A 21,005-nucleotide genomic window follows, 5' to 3' on the forward strand; every position below is an offset into this window, starting at 1 on the left:
GTGTGCATCTTCTCCTCCACCCAAATCCATCACCATAACTGGATCCTTCACCATAGTGCAGCCTTGAAGCAGAATCCACCACCAATTGCAGAAGTCCAGTAACAGAGTCCCAAAGATGAGTTCAGCTCCTGCCCAAAAAGTCAAGCATGCTTGAGTCCAGCTCTCAGCAACCAAGTCCCGCATGCTGAGTGCAACTCTCTCCATAGTCATCACTCCACCAAGCCAATGCAAGCACTTCCTGCCGACACCATAAACTGTGACTCCACCACGCCATGCCAGCCCTTCTTGCAGACCATATAGCTGCCACTCATCCCCTCTGGCTGGGCTGCGCAGGACTCATGTTCAGCTCCTTCCTCACCTAGGCTCGCTTCCCAAATGAAGAACACAATATCACCAACAGTGATTGAACACACCTGGCTCACTTTTATAGAGCCTCACACCTGATTTATAATTAAGTGCACGTTAAACCAAAGAAACTAAAGTGCACTACTGCTCACCACCACCGGGGCAATTTAGAATGAACGACACCACGTGTAATAATTCTAATGGCCACCGGGGGCAATCACACCACTTTGGCATCAAGCCAAAGGAAAAAAAGTTCACTTATCCATTGAAACTGTCAGATCCACGCTGGATCATGACAGGAGTAACCTGCACGTACACTTTTATGGTGACCTTCAATCTTCCTCTACTTCCTTCTTTTCCTCTCTACTGCTGGTTCTGCTGTATCTTTGTCTTCTGTAAGTTCTCTGGTGGATGGTTGGGAATACCCTTTATTGTTACAGAGTAGTTAGGCAGCTCGGTCAAATAGCCCACCCGAGCACATAGTGGTCAGTTCCCCAACTGACTAAATACAGGAATACCTTCCTGGCTATTCCCCAACTATTTCCTCCTATAGTTAACTCTTATATTACTAACTCTACAGTGGTGACTTCTATGTCCCCATGTAGTGGCCACAACCCAGACTGCACTGTCCTTGCAATATACATAGTACAATAACATGGATTTTACACATGTAACACGGAATTACGAAACAGCAGTACAAATATATACATGTATAATAGCATGAGGGTTTAAAGGGGTAATTCCTCCAACCCCTTAAATAGACATTACATTTAGAGAGCAACATGGAGGCTCATTATGGAGAGTAACGCAGCGTGGAGGGCTCAGGGTGAATTTACACTGGAGAATCACAGCCTTTAAAAGACCACATGAAGCCGTTCAGCATTAATTCATATCAACATGGATTTATGAAGGATCGCTCCTGTCAAACTAACCTGATCAGCTTCTATGAGGATGTAAGCTCTCAAATGGACCAAGGAGAATCATTGGATGTCATTTATCTCGACTTCTCTAAAGCATTTGACACTGTCCCACATAAAAGATTGGTAAGTAAGATGAGAAAGCTTGGGCTAGGGGAAAATGTGTGTAGATGGGTAGGTAGCTGGCTTAGTGATAGAAAACAAAGAGTGGTTATTAATGGTGCATACTCAGATTGGGCCAGGGTTACTAGTGGGGTACCACAGGGTTCTGTATTTGGCCCCCTACTATTTAATATATTTATTAATGATCTAGTGGATGGTTTACACAGTAAAATATCAGTATTTGCAAATGATACAAAACTATGTAAGGTAGTTAACACAAAGGAGGACAGTTTGCAACTACAGACAGATTTGAGTAAATTGGAGAATTGGGCTGAAAAATGGCAAATGAGGTTTAACATAGATAAGTGTAAGGTTATGTACATGGGAAGGAGAAACAGATGCTATTATTACTTACTAAATGGGAAACTGCTGGGGAAATCAGACATGGAAAAAGACTTAGGCATCTTAGTCAATAAGAAGCTAAATTGGAGTGCCCAGTGTCAGGCAGCTGCCACCAAAGCAAATAGGGTCATGGGATGCATTAGAAGAGGTCTGGGGACACGAGATGAAATCATAATTCTCCCTCTGTACAAATCACTCGTCAGACCACACTTGGAGTATTGTGTGCAATTTTGGACGCCGGTGCTCAAGAAAGACATTACTGAACTTGAAAGGGTTCAAAGGCGGGCTACTAAAATGATAAATGGAGTTGGTTCACTACAATACCCAGAAAGGTTATCAAAATTAGGTCTACTTACTCTAGAAAAGAGAAGACTTAAGGAAGACTTAATATATATGTACAAGTATATCAGAGGGCAATACAGAGATCTCTCCAATGAACTGTTTGTACCAAGGACTGTTACAAGAACAAGGGGGCATTCTCTTCATTTGGAGGAAAGACAATTTCTGCACCAGCATAGAAGAGGGTTCTTCACGGTAAGAGCAGTGAGCCTCTGGAATTCTCTTCCTGAGGAAGTGGTGATGGCCAACTCACTTAATGAATTAAAGAAACGAATGGATGCTTTTCTTGTGAGTAACAGTATAGAAGGTTACGAATAACAGAATATTATAGGTAAATGGTTGACCCAGCTTAGGGGAAGGAATTTTTTTCCCTATGGAGAAAATTGTCTTCTACTCTGTGGGTTTTTTGCCTTCCCCAGGATCAGCAATGCCGAACAGCTGCCCTTAAAAATAGTCTGAACTAGATGGACATAAGGTCTTCCTTCAGCTTTCAAAACTATGTTACTATGTTACTATTTATTTCATAATCTGTTTAGATAGGTGAATCACACTTTCATGGGCACAGAACAATCATTACCACATTCAATCTGTATGCAAAGAAAAGCATTGTTCTTGGCAGCATATGTTTATATAGGATGGTATGCTGCCAAGAGCATCGATATTTAAGCAAGCCTAAAAATCATTTCACTGATAAACATTTTGCTCACGCATCAGCTAATTGACAGTCTGTTTCGATAGACCAATATTTGATTCTTGATTATCACCCAGTGTAAATGCACATTATAAAGTAACTAAACTTTTGGGAACTTTGTTATATGCTTTATGCCCTTTAATTCTGAGCCTATCAGTGTAGGACCCGGCCAGAGACTGGTAACAATCACTCAAAAGAACTTTTAGAAGTGCGCATTTCACGAGACATTGTATTGTTAGTGGTGCTGGAGATGTATTTCTGTACCAATAATGGTTCTGGTGATGTATTCCTCTACTGATGGTGGTTTTGATCCTGTCTTAATGTAGATGGGGTCATCTTTAATTTTTTAGAGTTAGAAATTATCAGAGTACCGTCTGTTGCACACATGGACAGCACACAGACTGAAAATACAGGTGTCTGAATGAGGCCATATATGTCAATCGAACAAGGGTTTGACTAAACCCCTCATACACTTTAGATAACATTGCAATCATTCATCCAGCAGCCATGTCACCCAACTCTGCTGAACGTTCCTGCGTTTCCTAAGAGAGAACCGCTGAGAATTTGAGAATAAAGTTATCTGCTATGCAAAATAGGACACACTGGATTATTTTCTCATTTTAAATCATCAGACAGTGGCCCCAATACACATTAAATTCTGCTGAATCCATAAATACCAGTGGATTCTGATGACATCAGTCTAATTTGTATGGATACTTTGAATACTATCTAAAGGGTATTTACACTCTTAGGGTATGTGTACAGTGGGTACAGAAAGTATTCAGACCCCTTAAATTTTTCACTCTGTTTCATTGTAGCCATTTGGTAAATTCAAAAAATTTCATTTTTTCTTACACTCTGCACCCCATCTTAACTGAAACAAACAGAAATGTAGAAATTTTTGCAAATTTATAAAAAAAGAAGACCTGATCTATCACATGGTCGTAAGTTTTTAGACTCTTTGCTCAGACACTCATACTTAAGTCACATGCTGTCCATTTCCTTGTGATCCTCCTTGAGATGGTTCTACTCCTTCATTGGAGTCCAGCTGTGTTTAATTAAACTGATAGGACTTGATTTGTAAAGGCACATACATGTCTATATAAGACCTCACAGCTCACAGTGCATGTCATACCAAATGAGAATCATGAGGTCAAAGGAACTGGCCAAGGAGATCAGAGACAATAATGTGGCAAGGCACAGATCTGGCAAAAGTTACAAAAGAATTTCTGCAGTACTCAAGGTTCCTAAGAGCATAGTGGCCTCCATAATCCTTAAATGGAAGAAGTTTTGAACCACCAGAAGTCTTCCTAGACCTGGTCGTCCAGCCAAACTGAACAATCGTGGGAGAAGAGCCTTGGCAAGAGAGGTACAGAAGAACTCCAAGATCACTGTGGCTGAGCTCCATAGATGCAGTAAGGAGATAGGAGAAAGTTCCACAAAGTCAACTATCACTTCAGCCCTCCACCAGTCGGGCCTTTATGGCAGAGTGACCCAACGGAAGCCTCTCCTCAGTGCAAGACATATGAAAGTCCGCATAGAGTTTGCTAAAAAAAACACATGAAGTACTCCCAGACTATGAGAAATAAGATTCTCTGGTCTGATGAGATGAAGATAGAACTTTTTGGTGATAATTCTAAGCGATATGTGTTGAGAAAACCAGGCACTGCTCATCACCTGCCCAATGCAATCCTAACACTGAAACATGGTGGTGGCAGCATCATACTTTGGGGGTGTTTTTCAGCTGCAGGGACAGAACGACTGGTTGCAATTGAAGAAAACATGAATGCGGCCAAGTACAGAAATATCCTGGATGAAAACCTCTTCCAGAATGCTCAGGATCTCAGACTTGGCCGAAAAATTACTTTCCAACAAGACAATAACTCTAAGCACACTGCTAAAATAACAATAAAATAATACAATAAAATAACTAAAAAAAAAAATTAAACACAGCTGGACTCCAATGAAGGAGTAGAACCTTTTCAATGAAGATGAAAAGGAAATGGGCAGCATGTGACTTAATTATGAGTGTCTGAGAAAGGGTCTGAATACTTATGATCTTGTGATATTTCAGTTTTTCTTTTTTAATAAATTTGCAAAAATTTCTACATTTCTATTTTTTTCAGTCAAGATGGGGTGCAGAGAGTACATTAATGGGAAAAAAATGAACTTTTTTGAAATTGCCAAATGGCTGCAAAGAAATAAAGAGTGAGAAATGTACAGGGGTCTGAATACTTTCCATACCCACTGTAACATAACAGTGGCAGCTGGAATCTGCCAGAGAAAGGCATTGTGTGCATATATTCTGAGTCTGACTTACTAGTAAGGAGCATGACCACTTAAAATTCCTAGGGAAGCATAAATGTCAAATATTGCCCTGCACATATCGTATTTTTCTGACCATAAGACGCACTTTTTTCCCAAAAAATTTTGGGGGAAAGTGGGGGGTGCGTCTTATGGTCACAATAAACTAACTTCTGGTGCGGTGGTAGCAGTGGGCGGGGCTCTGCGTTGCGGTGGTGGCAGCGGGCGGGGCTCTGCAGTGCGGTGGTGGTGGTGGGCTGTGCTCCGGTGCAGGGGCAGCGGCTCTGCCAGCATTTCCTTGCAGCCCAGAGGCCCCCGCACACCCCTTGCTGGCTGCCGCCATGTTGCGGTGGCCTCCGGGAACATGGACGACGGAAAGATGGCCGCCGGTCCGGGGACGGCGCATGCGCGGGATCAGATCTCGTCCCGAGATCTCGGGGGATGAGATCTTGTTGCCGAGATTTGAATCTCGTCCCCCGAGACCTCGGGACAAGATCTGATCCCGCGCATGCGCCGTCCCCCGACCGGCGGCCATCTTTCCGGCGTCCATGTTCCCGGAGGCCACCGCAACATGGCTGCGGCCAGCAAGGGGTGTGCGGGAGCCTCCGGGCTGCGAGGAAATGCCGGCGGAGCCGCCGCCCCTGCACCAGAGCATAGCCCGCTGCCACCCTCACCCTGCAGAGCCCACCTGCCCCAGCTCAGCACAGGCCACCTGCCCCAGCAAAGCTGCCCCAGCACAGCTGCTCCTGCCCCAGCACAGCTGCCCCTGCCCCAGCACAGCTGCCCCATCCCCAGCGCAGCTGCCCCAGCACAGCTGCCCCAGCCCCAGCGCAGCTGCCCCAGCACCAGCACAGCTGCCCCTGCCCCAGCACAGCTGCCCCAGCCCCAGCACAGCTTCGCCTGCCCCAGCACAGCTGCCCCAGCCCCAGCGCAGCTGCCCCAACACAACTGCCCCAGCCCCAGCATAGCTGCCCCTGCCCCAGCACAGCTGCCCCAGCCCACCTGCCCCAGCCCCAGCACAGCTGCCCCAGCACAGCTGCCCCTGCCCCAGCACAGCTGCCCCAGCACAACCAACCTGCCCCAGCACAGAGTCGCCACCGCACGAGCCTGGACCACTGAATGACCCCTGTGACTACTCCTCCACCTGTGCTGGATCCCTTCCCAGGTAAGCTGAATTCAGACTGTAAGACGGACCCCCATTTGACACATTATTATTTTTTTCCCTATTTTCCTTCTGAAAATTGGGGTGCGTCTTATGGTCCGGTGCGTATAATAGTCCGAAAAATACGGTACATAACTAATGACTGATTAGTTGGGTCGGGTACTTTATTTTTATCAAAGAGATACATTTTAAAGCTACCAAATATGATTTGTTTTAGTTATTATTAGGGATGAATAAAAACAAATAAATAGGATTTTTTTGAGAAAATGTTTTTTTTCCAAAACACTTTCATGTATAGGTCAAAATGTCCATATGAAAAAACATTTTAGTAAAAAATTTACAAATTACACCCACAATTCAAGATAAACATTCAGTACCATGAGAAAGTTAATATTCGGAAATTATTCTGACACAGCTATTTTTCTCCTTTTTTATTCCAAAGCAAATCCGGGAAAATGTTGATTCAGCATGTTGTAAATAGTGAGACTTGTCATAATATTTCAAGTATTATTATTCAGGGCAATGTCTAGAGTTCAATAGTAATAGCAAAACTGTTTTAGATTTTCAAAACTAAGTTTGTCTGTTATTTTAATACGTAATTGGCCAGTTTATTAATACAATATTTGCCTTTGTGATTAATTGACTTTGATGAGGCAGTAAGGTACGTTCCTTGATAAAATATTTTGGAACTTATTTTTTTTTTTCTAAAATTTTATGCTTGACTTAACTTTGTCTGGCTTCTGGCAAGTTCTCTATCCATACATACTTTTTATAAAACTGTCAAATTATATTGACATTCAATGTGCAATATTTCATACTGCGTGGCGTGGACTGCCAGCACCCAGGGCAAAGCATGTATTTTTCTTAACCCACAAGCAACTGTATTGTAATTTGAGGAAAATACTGAAGTAATTATATTTTGCACTCTGATTTCCTATTTTTTCCTTTTGCTAAAATCTTTAAAATAAAAATAAAAACTATGTTGTATAAATTTTTCTCTCTGTTTTGTCGATTACTTTTATTGTTTATTTATGTAACAATTCTATTGCTCTAGACCGATCCATAACCCTATCTCTAAGTCTAACCTTAGGTCCAAAGCTAGCCCTACCTCTAAGGGTACCGTTACACTTAGCAATGCACCAGCAAGCCCGACAACGATATGGATCGCTGGTGCATCGCTAAGTGGTCGCTAGTGAGTTGCCAAACAGGCAGATTTCACCAGTGACATAGCAGCGGTCGGTGGTCGCTACTTACCTGTCAGACGCGGCAATCGTCCTCCCGCCTGTGTCCACGCGTCGCTCGTCGGCGCCACACAGGAAGCCCAGCAGGAAGCGCCCGACAAGAAATGGTCCAGGACGTTCTCGCGTGATCAGCAATAATCAGTGGGGGAGTCGGTCGGAGGTAAGTATCACATGTAGCGATATCGCTAGCAATATCGCTGCTGCGTCACAAAATCGGTGACATTACAGCGATACTGCTATGTGTAACGGGCCCTTAATCCTAAGCTAGCACACTGATTTTTTTGTATAGTCCCATTAGGGAACTTGAACATGCAATCATCTGATCACTTGTGCTATATACTGCATTACCATCATATTGCAGTATATAGTAAAAATCATTGTCTCCTACGAATGCCAGCCACAAGCTAGTCTTCATAGGAGTACCTTCATGGCAGGCATGGGGGTTTTATCAGACCTCCAGCTTGCCATAGCAGTCTATTGGTACTCTGCAATTGTGTCGCAACGTGTTGTTGCGTCGATGAGTGCCTGACGATTGATAGCTGCATTTAACAAGTTACCAACAGTGGTCAGAGATCTGTGCCACTCCCTGCCATGAGAGGCAAGTTATAGCTGAATAGCACAACCATCATCTGTAGGAAATGTGGCATGCTCAGCCCCTGAGTCTGCTCCATACAATCATTCCTAAAGAGTGCCGTACATCTCTGGCGCTCTTCGTTAAGAGGTTAAACATGTTTGTCTAACTATCACCATTTCTTGGTTGGACTGCTTTGCATAACCTTTTTACTTACATTTTGGCACTATTCGGTATAATCACATTTTTACTCATGCCACTTTCTGTTAAACCATATCCGCTCTCAATAAAGCCCATTTTAGTGAGGTTTTAACAAGATTGCCAACATATGAAAAATATCTATATTAGGTACATACCCTAAACACAATCCATGCAGCTGCAAGGAAACCCATGAATTGAGAAGATCCAGCTCAGGGTCACCTTTTGTCCCTTAAATGTAAAAGTGACCTGTTGCAACAAATATCCAGCCATCCTTTCCCAGGGCAATCTTATATTAAGCCCACATTTTATTTCTGTATTTCTGCTATTGTGGTTGGTCCATCTGCTGTAGTAACTGAGTAATGGAATTAGGCAAATATTGGGAAACAAATTAAAATACAAAATGAAATCATTGGGTGTACCATGAAAATGAGGTAAATATAGTATATATCAACTTCAGCAAAGCATTTGATAAAATATCTCATACTATCCTTATTGAAACAATGGGTATGGGATTAACAAGGCTATGGCTAGATAGATTCATAACTGGCTCTTTGATCGTACTCAAAGAGTGGTAATAAATGTTGGAGCATCCAATTGGAAGAGTGTTTCAAGTGGGGTACCACAAGGCTCTGGCCAGGCCCCAGTGTTTATCAACATTTTTTAAATGATCTAGAAAAGGGAACTGAAGGTAAGTTAATCAAATTTGCAGACGATGAAAAGCTAGGAGGGATAGCTAACACTAGAGAAGACAGAGAAAGGATTCAGAAGGATCTAGACAAGCTTGAACAATGGGCAACAATGAATACAATGATATTTAACAGGGAGAAATGCAAGATTCTACATCTGGGAAAGAAAAACATAAATTACATCTACAGAATGGGAGGAATAGAACTAAGCAACAGAACATGTGAAAAAGACTTGGATATACTAATAGATCACAGACTGCACATGAGTCAACAGTGTGATGCAGCAGTAAAAAAGGCAAAGTTCTAGAATATATTAAGAGATGCATAGAATCTAGATAACGTGAAGTAATTATCCCTCTCTACTCCTAGTTGGTCAGGCCTCCTCTGGAATACTGTATCCAGTTCTGCGTACCACATTTAAAAAAAAGACATTGAAAAACTGGAGCAAGTTCAGAGAAGAGCTAGCAGGATGGTGAGCGGACTGCAAAGTATGTCCTACGAGGAATGGTTAAAGGGTCTGGAATGTTTAGCTTGTAAAAAAAGAAGGCTAAGAGGAGACTTAATAGCTGTGTAGAAATATCTTAAGGGCTGTCACAGTGTAGAGGGATCATCCTTTTTCTCATTTGCACATGGAAACACAAGAAGCAATGGATGAAACTGAAAGGGAGAAGATACAGATTAGAAATTAGAAAAACTGTTTGACAGTGAGGGTGATCAATGAGTGGAACAGGCTGCTATAAGAGATGCCAAGATCTCCTTCAATGGAAGTCTTCAAACAGAGACTGGACAGACATTTGTCTACGATAGTTTAGTAAAACCTGCATTGAGCAGGGGGTTGGACACCATCACCCTGGAGTTCCTTTCCAACTTTAACATTCTATGACTTTATATTGGGCCAAATTTTACTTAAAAAGAAATTTCCCCAGAGCTGACAAGTGTTTTTTATTGCAAAATATATAGAGTTGAAGGTGCAATTTCCAGACCAGGATTTTTTTTTTACTTATTTTTGACCACTAAAGATTAGGTGTCCATCGTAATGTATGTCAGGACATGCACCTAGAGTAGAAAAAGGCTGAGCAGTAGTCACTGAAGAGTTGGTATAAGTTAGCCTTCTTGGACAATCTTGTTTAAAATAGGTGATTGATCTATTAATAAAGATTTCTATCATGAAATTGCATGACAGAAGAGATGAGCAGATCTGACAAAATTTGAGCTTGCCAGTCAAGCAGAATTTCTTGGGAAATTCGAACAGCAGAGGTGTTATTCTTTGCAAATTGAATGCCCCTTATTATGCGCATGGTCTGTTTGGACCTCAAAACATTATAAATAGGCCTTAGCTACAACTGCAGAAAGAACAAGCTCTAATGACTGTCCATTGTCATCTTTCCACTATAGAATTTTCAACCTGCTCGTTCTGGACTGGGAATTCCAACAAAGCCTTAGAGATCACTGATAATCGCACGTTCGTGACATCATGAATGTGTGGCTCTAAAGCCTGGATGACAGGCCACTGCCTTCCAGTGGAAGGTTCCTACAGGTAATGGAAGAAGTGAGTATAAGTTTGGCTAAAATGTTTGCCAGTCGTCTACGGTTCAGCAAAATGATGGCCAGCCAGCTGCCATTTTGCTGAAACCTCGCAAAGTGGATTTACAAAAATCCATATTCTCCAAAATTGTAGACTTTTTAAACTTATGTGTAGAATTCAATTACATGCTAATAAATTCATTAAAGTCTAGGTGACTATATATTTTTTTTTTCCCAATTATGGAACTGTGAAATAATTTTGATGGTTGTCTATTTGCCCTTCTGTAGTTAATAAAGGTTTGGCAAGTCTTGTGATTTTTTTTCAAACTTCATATGTTACTCTGTTACTATTTCTCCCATGGAACATCTCTTCTCTACTAATACACAATATGGTGGGAAAATTGGATTACTTTATCAAAAGTGACACTACACAGAAAAATAAAATGAGCTCAAATGACCAAGACAGATTCTGAGAAAACAAGCAAACAGCAGCATAACCTAGATGAGATTACATCTGTCTTGTTCAGTTTTCATGTAAAGAAAGAAAGGGCAAATTTTATAAAAAAAAATAGAAGAACAGAAAACTGAACACATGCATATAAAAGGGCACACTGAGAAGTGTTTAGACCTATTCCAGACATCTATTCTCCACCAGGAGACTTGATCTTAGCGCTCCAGTCACTTTTCATACCCAACAATTTGTATGATTGTGCTCTATATAAATGTTCATCGACTGAAACATTTACAAAGTAAAGACATTCACACAACATTTCCAGAAACATCGAGTGCAAAGAAAATATTCAGCTCTCCAATGGGTTATATTTAATCATTGACGGTGTGTTTAGATTTATTAATTTAACCATTAATATATTTTACTCTTTGAGTAGTAATGAATATTAATGTTGTTTATGTCATACACAGTGGGCTTACATAGCAAGGTGGATCCTCTAAGTCCAAGGTCTGGGTAAGCACACGGGCCATGTGCATCAGAGCAGCGGGCCAGGGTAGCATGTGGAAACAGAAAGTAGACTCACTAGTAGCCACAGGTGAACACATAGAGAAAAGCTAAAAGTTTTAATAAAGTTCTTGAAACCGCAGGTAAAGGATGCTGGAAAATGCAGGCAAGCAGGAAGTGTCCAGCAGACAGCAGGTTGAATCCTGGAAACCTCTGGCTGACTGAAGACATCCAGTAGACCACAAGCAAGGAAGCGGGATACTTCAAACTGCTTGCAGGCAGGAGACATCCATGAGGCCACAGGCAAGCAGGTGGAATACTGGAAACCACTGGCAGGTGGGAGACATTCAGGAGACTATAAGCAAACAAGTGAGATCCTGGAAACCGCAGGCAAGTAGAAAACATCCAGGAGACCACAGGCAAGTCAGGCGGGATGCTGGAAACTGCTGGCAGATGGAGAACATCCAGGAGATCACAGGTAGTAGACACAACTCTGAACTTACAAAAAAGTCTAAAACCATGGATACCACACACAGCCAGAAAGACGACCTGAAAACCACAGGCGAATACACAGGGACAGGTAGCAGACAGAACTCCAGAGAAATTAGAAAGTCCGAATACCTTGGAAGTCATAGACAACCAGGAAGATGTCCTGTAAATTGTGGGCAGGTTGGGATACTGGAAACCGTAGGCAAGTAGGTAGTGATACTGGAAATCGCAGGCAGGTAGGTAACATCCTGAAGATCTCTGAGAGGTAGCAAGCTAACTGGAAACAAAGACAGTCAGGAGTTTTCCTGATTACTCTGTACTGGAACTGTGCACACACAGCTAAAATAGTCTATGTCTTGGGAGGCCTTATGTAGGCCTTGGAAATACAGCACATGGGAGAACACTGAGCTACTTGGAAAGCCCGAGGTCGAGCGCAATAAAAATTTAACAAATCAGGGAATGTGTGTAAAAGTGTATTTCATAATTTCACCTTAAGCTACTTTTACACTGCTATATTATAATTATTTGTATGAGCCATATACCTACTACCAAGGACCAGGTAGGATCCCAACCTTTGAGAGCAAAGAATGGAATCGAACAATACCACCATGCACATTCGTTACCTGTTGGTAAATTGTTCCACCATGTACATCCTTAATGATCAAACTCAGCAAGATGTTAATTGTCATACATCGTCAACAGTGCTAAATTCTTAGTGAATTGCTGAGAAGTAAATAGAAGCCCAATAGGGTTCTATCAGGTTAAAATTTGAAAAAAAATTAAAGGTTATGCTATCCTGGTTAAGTTGCATCACACAACAGTGAAAGAGCATCTAATCCCACCTTCTGCAGGTGTATGGGTATTCAGACCAGATGCAACCAAGAAAAAGGAGGAATGTTGATCTCCTGCACTGCTGTTGGATGGTAGGGCAAATCCAGGCACACACAAGATGGGAACACGTTTTTTATTGTTGATGCGTTTTGAAGTAACTTACTTCTTCCTCAGGACCAGAAACCTTTCTTGTCCTGAAGAAGAAGTAGGTTATTTTGAAATGAGTCAACAATAACAAAAATGTATACGCATCTTATGTGTTCCTGGATTTGCCCTACCATCCATCAGCAGAGTGGGATATCCACATTTCTCCTAAATTCTCAATGGGCATTTAAAACATAATTTTAATGTAAAAATCAAAAATACATTCCATAATAATATGTGGGTTGCTCCACCTCTAATAATTTTCTGATTTGTCATTACCGAGATGATCAAACTCTTTTGTTAACTTTTACTCTATGTATAAAATTAAAACATTGCAAATTTATTTATTCACGTGGAACTGAATAATAATGAACTTTTACAAAAACCCATTTTCTCTAGAATGTGGATTTTTTTTGTAATTCACTCCGTGCAAATTAAGCAGCATGGCAGCAGGCCTTAAAAGAGTAAAATAAAAAAATAAAGAACTAATTCTCACTTCACCACTCACCTTTTCCCCCCATACAGACCTCTTCTTACTGTCAACATGCACAGGAACCCAGGGCCTCTTCATTCTAGGCTGAGCGTTACATCCATGGCAAAGCCAGGGACATCTCTGTACATGCGTCTTGTAGGTCGTGGTGACCTTCAGGATGTGCATTGTGACCTTAACCTTACAACAGGTTACTCTAATTACATACAAACTGACATCCTGGGTCTAGTTGAGGCCAAAAGTCCTAGACCAGCATGAAGATGCCTGTGGTATCAGCGCGGCGGCAGTAAGAAGATGTGCTGAGCACTCTTCAGGGGACAGAGAGCAGTGGAGGTAAGCAGTGAAGTGAGTATTGGTTGTTTTTTCTTTCTTTTCTTTAATGTCCCCAGGGACATTAAACTTGTGAAGAACAAATTCACTGCGTATCGAATTGTCTGATGAAATCGGCTTGATTTGGTGAAATATATTTTGTCAGATGTACTCATCTCTAATTCTAATGTATTACTAAAACTAAAATTGTCATCACAGCAACCATATGTATACAATTTGTACCAGAAAATAACGTAACTTAACTTTTCTTACAGTCGTGAAAATGTGCAAACAATACAGCTCTACTGGGACTCGCTGTATTGTTTGTACATTATAACTACTGTATTAAAAGTTGGGTTTTAAGATGTAACTGAAGTGTGAAATCTAACTCCTCTTACATACATTTGAGTCTTGAGTTACGAGAACCCTTCCAATTGCTTTAACTAAGTGGCATAAGCATTCAACACCGTATATTCCACAGTGCTTTACATACATCATCATCATTGTCCCCACTGGGGAAACAATCTAAACTCCCTATCTGTATGTCTTTGGAGTGTGGGAAAAAATCAGAGTACCCTTTGGAAACCCCATCTGCACAGGGAGAACATATAAACTTCTTTCAGATGTTGTCTTTGATATGATTTGAACCCAGGACCCCAGTTCTGCAAACCAACAGTGCTAACCACTGAGCCACCGTGCTGCCAATGACGTAGCATCTAAGTTCTTCTGAAAATTGAAGGCTTAAAATATTTTTAATCCATGTGTTAAGAGCTCACCTTGTGAGGTGGATCCTCTAAGCCAGGTTCAGAATGGCACACGGATTCTGGACATTGACACAGAAGCAAGAAGGCACATATGAAGCGAGGACTTGAAGCACTGGAGGCTGCAGGTAGACAGGACACAGGAAATCAGGCAGTCAAACACACACATCTAAGAGTCTTAATACCCAGACACAGGTGTGTGTATTGATGGGCCAAATATAGGCCTAGTAAGATAATCACATGGGAGCACAACAGGCCACTTGTAAAATCCAATGTGGAGCACAGAAAAGGACAGCAGCCATAGGGCAAGATGAAGCCCTGCCAAGTCAAGGCAGATGCATACCACCATTGTTGTTCCCTTTTCATTTATTACTTTATTAATGTAGATGCTAGGGATGAGCAAATGTGCTTTGTGATACTCGGTTATCACTCAAGTATCACGGTGCTCAGATGTACTCGTTACTTGTCAAGTAATGGGTGGTGCTCTATGTAAAACTAGAATCCCCACCTCACATTTTTGGTGCCTGTTACACAGCCAATAAGAATGCGGGGATTGTCTGGGCATCACTGTAATGCCATATCCATCTTGGTTGAGGCATTACTGTGATTGGCTGGCCATGTAACATCATCAGGACATATAAAAGAACAGGCACCACCCGGCATGGCATTGCACAACTCTGTGACACTTGGTATTGGAGGGAGAGAGTGCTTGTCTAAGCTTCTGTGCACATTATAACAAATTAGAGGCATGTAGTGTTGATACTGGTGCTGAAGCTGAGCCATCATACAAACAGCCCTTCAAAGGTCTAATCGTTTCCTTTGCTGTTTGTATCACATACAATCTGCATTTAGCTTAGAGAGCTTAGAGAGGGAGAGAGAGGAGAGCAGGGAGAGTGACAGAATCCAGTCTGTAGACTTTGATTAGGGCTTTACAGTCAGTTGGCAAAGATATAGCTGCAGCTTTTTTGGGGGGGTGAAAAAATTGAATATATACTTTGATCCATTACATATTTAGTGATTTATATAACACAAAAAAGTAACAGAACATTTCAAAAAAATCACAAAAAATTTCCCTAGATTAAATTTCTTACCCATATACTATTCTGGGTTCTGGATAAAAAAAAAGTTTTATATACTGTATATAGCACTCCAAAAAAGCATTTAAAAATTTTACAGGGTTGCATTTTTTACTGATACAGTATTCCGTGCTCTGTGGTACATTTCCTGTGATGTATAAAATGTAAGTAAAGCATTAAAAAAATTTGCAGGCTTAAATTTCTCAGCCATACAGTTTTGCGTGTTTTTTCTGTGGTCCATTATAGTGATATCTAAAACTCCAAAAAAAGCATTAAAAAATTAGCTGCATTACATTTCTCACTCATACACTATTCCGTGGACTGGGGTAAATTTCTGTGATATTATTTAACACTACATAAAAGCATTAAAAAAATGGCTGGATTACATTTCTCACTCATAGACTATTTCGTGGTCTGGGGTACATTTCTGTGATATTATCTAACACTACTAAAAAGCATTAAAAAAATTGGCTGGATTACAGTTCTCATCCATGTGCTATTCCTTGGTCTAGGGTACATTTCTTGTGATCTAAAAAACTGACAAAAAAGTGTTAAAAAAATTGTTCGGGTTACATTTCTCAGCCATACAGTATTATGTGGTCTGGGTACATTTTTGTGATCTATAAAACTGAGAAAAAGCATAAATAAATTTGGTAGGGTTACATTTTTCAGCCATACAGCCTTACGTCATCTGGGTACATTTCTGTGATCTTTAAATCAGAGAAAAAAGCCTTTAAAAAATTTATAGGGTTACATTTCTCAGCCATATAGTATTACATGGTCTGGGGTATAATTTATAACATTCCAAAAAAGTGTTAAAATTTTTACTGTATTCAATTAGTCATCCATACAGTGCAAAATGCTTGGTGAGTGAGAAATATGGAAGAAACAAGCGAGACTCCCAAGAGAGTGACCGGAGAAATATAGGAGTCAGGGGAAGCCAGGGCAACAGCAGAGGTGGCAGGAGCCTGTGTTCCTGATCTGGCTGATATCCTGGACCCACAACAAAAAGCCCAAACCCAGGCCACATCCTTTACTGCTGGGAGTTTTGCAGACTGGAGAGCCAGAATTCAGGAACTGGTGAGTGGACTGCGGGGCCTAGGCTGGTCGGAAAAGACAAGGAGGTAAGCCGGGACCAGGTCTGGACAAATGTTATTGGGTCCGCTAGCTGCAAGGTACCATGAGTTGGCATCCTAGGGGGTGGTAGTTACTTACGACCATCAGCGGAGAAGGGGGTCCATTGAAGAGTTTGTGACCTGTCATCACATCTCGTTCAACCATTGGGCAATAGAGATGGAACTCTTTCCTGGAAGGCTGCAAGAGCTGAAGGCTAGAACTAGGGTCATGTTCCTCAAAATAGAGGGGCAACATTGCTGGTATGCAGTGGGTGTGATACCAGAAGGAAGTGAGCTTGTTGAACTCTTCTTGAGGAATGAATGGGCCAGGGAGAGGCTCCTTGAGGCAGCTCGAGTCAGGGCAACTATGACGCCAGAGAGATCTTACTGTCTTTGGGGTTCCCACACCTCCTATGCTTGAGCAGTGAATGGTGCAGGTGACAAAGGGGGTTGTTGCCCATTTTTATATGTCATGTGCTCTGGCACTACCTGAAGCCGGTTCACTTACAGCTCAGGCACCTGGGAATCAGGCTCCAGAAAACAAGTGGAGGCAGTCCCCCCAGCCTCAAGAGGAAGGAGGAGAAGAAGACACCTGAAGAGGATTAATGTATTACCCTGTTTATACTTTTTTCCTGGCTTTGTACTTTGTGCAAAGCCTTTGTGAGTGTAGGGGTACAGTAAGTACACTTTTAAAATATTTGAATGTGGCCTGCCAGTTGTTGCCTTTCAAGGATCTACGTACAACCATCTGTCCTCCTATTTTTTTCCTGGGTTTGTACTTAGTGCAAAGCCTTTGTGAGTGTAGGAGTACAGCAAGTACACTTTTAAAATATTTGAATGAGACCCACCAGTTGTTGCCTTTCAGGGATCTATGGCTGTACCTCCTCATAAGTTTTGTCTGGCTTTGAACTTTCTGCAAAGTCTTCATGCATGTATAAGTGCATAAAGCACACTTTCAAAGTATTTACCTTCAAAAAATGTTTATTGATTTAATTAATAATATATACAGTTTAATACAGTTGTTCTTGCATTACAGTGGCATGTAAAACTTGCAAAAAGAGGAGAAAATTTCTGAATTAGATTACTCATCCATAGAGTATTACATGCTTTCTGTCACATTTTTTGTGGTATATAACACTACAAAAAAGCATTTAAAAATTTTGCTTGTTTGTTTGCATTTGTTAGCCATGCACTATTCTGTGTTCTGGGGTACATTTTTGTGATATATAACGCTCAAAAAAGTGTTGATAATTTTTTCTGGGTTTTATTTCTCATCCATACTGTATTACGCGTTCTTGAGTACATTTCCTTTGCATACAACCCTCAAAAACTTGTTTACATATTTATCGGTATTATATTTCTCACCAATAGGTTATTATGTCTTGGGTGCATTCCATTGCTTTCTAAGCCTCTAAAAACCTTTTGAAAAAAAGTATTGGTATTATATTACCCATCCATACAGTATTACCAGTTCTTAGGTACATTTGTTTAGTATATAACCCTCAAAAAAAACCTGTTAAAAAATTGAATGGTATAATATATTGCTCATCGATAGACTTTTACACATTCTTGGTTAGATTTTGTAGCTATGTACTGTAGCTATGTAAGCCTCAAAAGACTTGTAAAAAAATTTAGGCTGTTTGCACAAATGACAGGACACGTTCTTAGATTTGGTGTTTCATGTCTTGTTCTAAACACGTCTGGTGAATCTATGTTTTTTTTCCTCCCATGTCTCCCCCTTCTTCCAAATGTTTTTTGGCAAATGTTTTTGGATATCTTCTTTTAGTTTCAATAAATTTTTATTTAGAAACTTATTAAACCAAGTCCAAGTTATGAACTCCCATGCAAGGGAGTGTAAACTAACACTTTAACATACATTCAATAAACTTCAAATAATATAAGGGAAGACAGGACATAGACAGGGGTAGGGAAAGGCACGTAGGATTTAATTATATGATATCCAATAATCTATAATGGTATCATCAATAACCAATCCTGGGCGTTTAAAGCAGTTATGCAACCCACTATTGTAGGATCATATATGAATCTCGTCCCAGGCCGTGACCAGTTCTCAAATAGCTACTGAGAGAGCCTTAGCGCCGGATCCAGTCGAGTATCTGAGTTAAGCTCCATCGAGGGATGCCAAACCCTGAAGAAAGAATCCCACGTGTCCGTGTCGGCTCTAGTTGCTTCTATTCTTTCATATAACATAATGTCGTTCATTTTCTCTTTCACCATAGATATTGACAGTGAGGGCAACTTCCACTTTGCCGCAATGTGGATTTTAATGGCCATACATAAGTAATTTACTAGCTTCTGAAATCTTTTTGGAAGCGGGGAAGGCCTGGTTCCCAGTAAAAGGGTAGACGGTTCCAGATCAACCGGTCCACCATACATCTGTGCTATCAGATGCTTCACCTTCTCCGAAAGCCCATGGATATCTTCTTTTAACCCCTTTAGTCCCAAGGGTGGCTTGCATGTTAATTCCCGGGCCAATTTTTACAATTATGACCACTGTCCCTTAATGAGGTAATAACTCTGAAACGGTTTCATGGATCCCAGTGATTCTGGCACTGTGTTCTCGTGACATATTGTACTTCATGTTAGTGGTAAAATTTCATTCATATAACCTGCGTTTATTTGTGAAAAAAATGAAAATTTGGCGAAAATTTTGCAATTTTCCAACTTTGAATTTTCATGCTCCTAAATCACAGAGATATGGCACTCAAAAAACTTAATAAGTAACATTTCCCACATGTTTACTTTACATCAGCACAATTTGGGAGCCAAAATTTTTTTTTCAGGAAGTTATAAGGGTTAAAAGTTGACCAGCGATTTCTCATTTTTACAACACCATTTTATTTTTAGGGACCACATCACATTTGAAGTCACTTTGAGGGGTCTACATGATAGAAAATACCCAAAAGTGACACCATTCTAAAAACTTAACCCCTCAAGGTGCTCAAAACCAGATTCAAGAAGTTTATTAACCCTTCAGGTGCTTCACAGGAATTTTTTGAATGTTTAAAAAAAATGAACATTTAACTTTTTTTCACAAAAAAATTACTTCAGGTTCAATTTTTATTATTTTACCAAGGGTAACAGGAGAAATTAGACTAGAAAAGTTATTGTGCAATTTGTCCTGAGTATGCTGATACCTGATATGTGGGGGGAACCACGGTTTGGGCGCATGGCAGAGCTCGGAAGGGAAGGAGCGCCGTTTGACTTTTTCACTGCAAAATTTGCTGGAATTCAGATCGGATGCCATGTCACGTTTGGAGAGCTCCTGATGTGCCTAAACAGTGGAAACACCCCACAAGTGACCCCATTTTGGAAACTAGACCCCCCAAGTAACTTATCTAGAAATGTGGTGAGCATTTTGAACCCCCAAGGGCTTCACAGAAGTTTATAATGTACAGCTGTACAATTAAAAAATCATATTTTTTCCACAAAAATGATCTTTTCATCCCCAATTTTTATTTTCCCAAGGGTAACAGGACCCCAAAAGTTATTGTGCAATTTGTCCTGAGTACGCTGATAACCCATATGTGGGTGTAAACCACTATTTGGGTGCATGACAGAGCTCAGAAGGGAAGCAGCGCCATTTGACTTTTTTGGCTGGAATTGAGATCGGATGCCATGTCACGTTTGGAAAGCCCCTGATGTGCCAAAGCAGTGGAAACCCCCCAATTCTAACTCCAACCCTAACTCCAACACACTCCTAACCCTAATCTCAGCCATAACCCTAGCCCTAACCCTAATGGGAAAATGGAAATAAATACATTTTTTTAATTTTATTATTTTTCCCTAACTAAGGGGGTGATAACGGGGGGTTTGATTTACTATTTATAGCAGGTTTTTATATTTGGCAGCTGTCGCACGCTAAAAGACGCTTTTTATTGTAAAAATAGTTTATGCATCACCACATTTTGAGAGCTATAATTTTTCCATATTTTGACCCACCGAGTCATGTGAGGTCTTATTTTTTGCAGGACGAGTTGATATTTCTATTGGTACCATTTTCAGGCATGTGACATTTTTTGATCGCTTTTTATTCCGATTTTTGTGACGCAGAATGAACAAAAACCAGCATTTCATAAATTTCTTTTGGGGGGTGCGTTTACACCGTTCCGCGAGCGGTAAAATTGATAGGCCGGTTTATTCTTTGGGTCTGTATGATTACAGCGACACCTCATTTATGTGTTTTTTTATGTTTTGGCGCTTTTATGCAATGAAAACAATTTTATATAAAAAATAATTATTTTTGCATCGCTTTATTCTGCGAGCTATAACTTTTTAATTTTTTCGCTGATGACACTGTGTGGTGGCTCGTTTTTTGCCAGACAAGAT

Source organism: Dendrobates tinctorius, unplaced genomic scaffold, assembly GCF_039654945.1.
Source record: "Dendrobates tinctorius isolate UK_male_01 unplaced genomic scaffold, ASM3965494v1 ptg000205l, whole genome shotgun sequence".
In the NCBI taxonomy this organism is placed as follows: Eukaryota; Metazoa; Chordata; class Amphibia; order Anura; family Dendrobatidae; genus Dendrobates; species Dendrobates tinctorius.